Source organism: Populus euphratica, unplaced genomic scaffold (genome assembly GCF_000495115.2).
Source record: "Populus euphratica unplaced genomic scaffold, PopEup_1.0 scaffold53.1, whole genome shotgun sequence".
NCBI lineage: Eukaryota > Viridiplantae > Streptophyta > Magnoliopsida > Malpighiales > Salicaceae > Populus > Populus euphratica.
In genome coordinates this window covers 596,255-599,844 of record NW_011499934.1, presented here as the reverse complement: position 1 = coordinate 599,844, position 3,590 = coordinate 596,255, and positions in this window count along the sequence as shown.

Sequence of the window (3,590 nt, the reverse complement as noted above, 5' to 3'; positions counted from 1 at the left end):
AATTTAAGTTTATTTCATAGCACAAGTGTCGGTTATACTATGCAGCAGACTATGAAAGTGCCAAGTATTTATTATACCAAGTGTTGTATAACACAAATTTAGATTAATTATTTAACAAGTAAGGTATTAAAAATTAGTAAGATAAAAAGATAAGACATGTTAATAACAAAATTTATTGGATATAAACATTGAAGTCCATGTTGAGTTTATATTATGCTTATTTTAACACCAATAGTAAAACCTTTTCACCTTGACACAATAAACTTAACTAAACATTGTAAAGAAGACAAACATGAATAAACGAGATAAGAACATAGTTATGATGAAAAGCATAAATAAGAGATTAATGAAAGCAAAACTTAAACATTACAAAAATACAAAGAAAGAAAGCAAGAATATGATGTTAATCTAAAAACCAAGATGCCTAAATGTATGATAAATGCCTCCTTTTTTCTGCTAAAATTCAGAACTATTAATTTGATGACTAATTATTGAGTGGATGACCACCTTTTGACTTGGTGAAAACCATTATCTTTCAGTTTGAACAAAACATTATTGCTAACTTTCAAATTTGAATAGATAGTCTTCATGAAAGTTCTGATAATTTGTCTCAACTTTTCAACAAAATAAGAATGAGCTTATTTGGACTTCTAGAACTTGAGATACGGGCTGAACACTAAATAGTATTTGGGCTATAGGACAAATTCTGACTTTTCTTTTGTTACTATAATTTGAACTTGAAAACAACTATTTTGAATCTTGGACTTTCATGAAAGTTTTAGGCCTATGTCTTAGCTTTCCATCCATATAAACCATATTTAAATATATGTTCTACAACTCCAATTATGATCCACTGACCAAATGATGCTCCAGTTTGAATTGAATCAGTATCTATTCTTTAAGCTTAGCCCTTTTTTTTTTGCTTTTCACTTTCAATAGTTAAACACATCAGTCAATCCTTTAAATTGTGAGATATGTCTGTATTTAAAATAAATATTTACCATAAATTAAAGATATCTTATGTTATCAGATTTGTTAATATAAAAGATGACTTGTGGTTCGACCCCGGTCTTGCCGGGTTATTTATTACTTCGACACTCCTGCACTTGGGAGAAGACATCAATCTTTTAGTCGTGTCAGTCATCTCTATTTTAAGTACTAATCAGTGTGGTTATGTCATCTCTATTTTTTTAAATAAAAACCACATTTTCAACTCTAAATTAAAATTCTAATTTGTGGGCATTTTTCTTTGTCTTTAGTTTTCAGGTGAAAAAAGCGTTTTAAATAGAAAGGTTCTCAATTAAAATTTTTCCCCTTTTTTATGAGAGTAACAAATACAAAACTATTTATTTGGATTGTTATGATGTTGAATGGAGTTTTTTGCGTATAAATTCTCCAATAATAAATTTTGGGTGTTGCACTTTTTGGTTCAAAACTTAAAATACTTGTCCTACATATGGTTTTATTTTTTATTTTACATTTTAAACAATTTAATTTTTTTTTAAGTTTTAAAGTTCTTTTCAAATTTAAAGTTTAAATTTGGTTTATTTGACATTATACATGATTGCTATGATTTGCACTCATATATCGATGTCCTATCTATATTTATATGTTTGTTATTTTATTAGGATATTTTAAGTATTGTTTTAATATAAGTAAATACTCAACAATGACACTTTAAGAGTTTCAAATTGTAAATGAAATGGTATCCTTTATTTTATGATTTGAAAAAAATATATATCTTATTTTATTATGTTATAATTTGTATTAGTGATGTTTTCTTGGTGAATCCAACAAAAAACCAGTTGAGGTTATTATCTATTCAAAATTCTATAGTGAATATGAATATGGATCTTCGTTGATAAATCCATAAACAAAATCATTTGGGTAGTTTTACTTACAGATATAGTCAATCAACTTGCTCTAGCACTCAATTACTTGGTATCACCAACAAAATATTAATGATATACTAGATCATGTAATACATTTAATTTTTTTTTAAACAAATATAATATTTGTCAAAGTTAGATTTGTGAGTTATTTTGGATACATTAAAAGTAAAAGCTTTGCATTTTTTATTTTCTTGTCATCAATCTCCAACATTTCATAACCTTATGACGTTTGGTCAATCTTTCATCCATTTTTGGTTTGCCTATTATGACAATTCAAGAAAATTACAAAGGATGGTTCTAAGTTATTAAAATTTACAAGCAAGCTAACTAACCTAGATTGGTCTTAAAAAGGAGTCATTAGTCACATGTCATAATAGGTTGGTCTAAGGTTTACTTGATGTAAAAAATATGGAATGAAAAATTCTATTAACTAATCATCAGAACCAAACATGGAACGAATTTAGGGTTTTTTAGTGCTTATTAAAGATAAAGTCTATCATGACATCAATATTTTCTCATTCTAAACTAAAGAAAAAAAATGTGACAAAGTATAGTGATTTGAGTGTATGAGCATTTCTTAATATCCATTCTAATAAGTTAAAAACATAAAGGATATATATATGAGGATATTTTAGAAATAATTACAATAAAATACACATGAGCATAACAAATAATCAACCAAGTTAGGGACCTTTTTTGAACCTAGTAATTAAATATAATTGTATAAATAAAGATTAACAAAATTATTAAATGAACAAACAAAAAATGACATATACAACAAATAGAATCCAATCTTCAAATAATAAAAAGGGGTATAGAAATAAAAAGAAAGAAATATAAACAAAAAGAAATAAAAAATTAACATATTCAATAGTTTAGGCAACATGACATAAAGGTGTGACTCTTAAAATTGGTCTTTAAGTTAAACAAATATAAAGTAACTTAACTTAGGTAGGATATTTTAGGATAGTTTTTTTTTTCAAGTATAATTATCCTCTTACCTAAGACTTTGCAAGATCAATCTTAGATGTCCTATTTATCTCTAAAAATAGGTGGCAACTTGTTTATATCTTATTTAGTCTTTTATATTTATTTTTTTGATGTCATGTTTTTTATTTTAATTTTTTACATCATAACAAGATGGAAAAACAAATCGTAAAAGACAAAATTAAAAATTGATCATATTATAAAGTTATTAGCTCGAAGTGTAGTAATTTCACATAATGAAATCCTTAAAAAAAAAAACAATATATGCTCTAGGAAATGCAAAAAAAAATGTCATTATAAGTGATGAAAACAGCTCTCTAAAATGCCTATCGAGGCTTTTTTTGATAAAACAAAAATTTAAAGTCACCATATAGTTGTTGAAGGAGACTAAGACAGCTAAAATATGCATTAGTTCTAGAGATTGAAGTAATTTTCTTTTCAGGGTGTTATCCTTAACTAGGCTTCCCTAGGATGCCAATGTTTTAAATATTATTAAGAAGGGCACTTGGGCTTTTCCTTAATTGTCAGGAGCTTCAGCTTATTTAGGACTCTGTTTATTTCTATCCAAGGATTGCATTGCCAAATCACTATATTTGGAAGGTCATTCCTTAGGGAGATTTTCTATCAACCTAGCATGAGAGGCTCTTGAAGACACAAGACCCACAAATTCTATATATTACCTCATCTAATTTTCAAGTCATATTCTGCGAT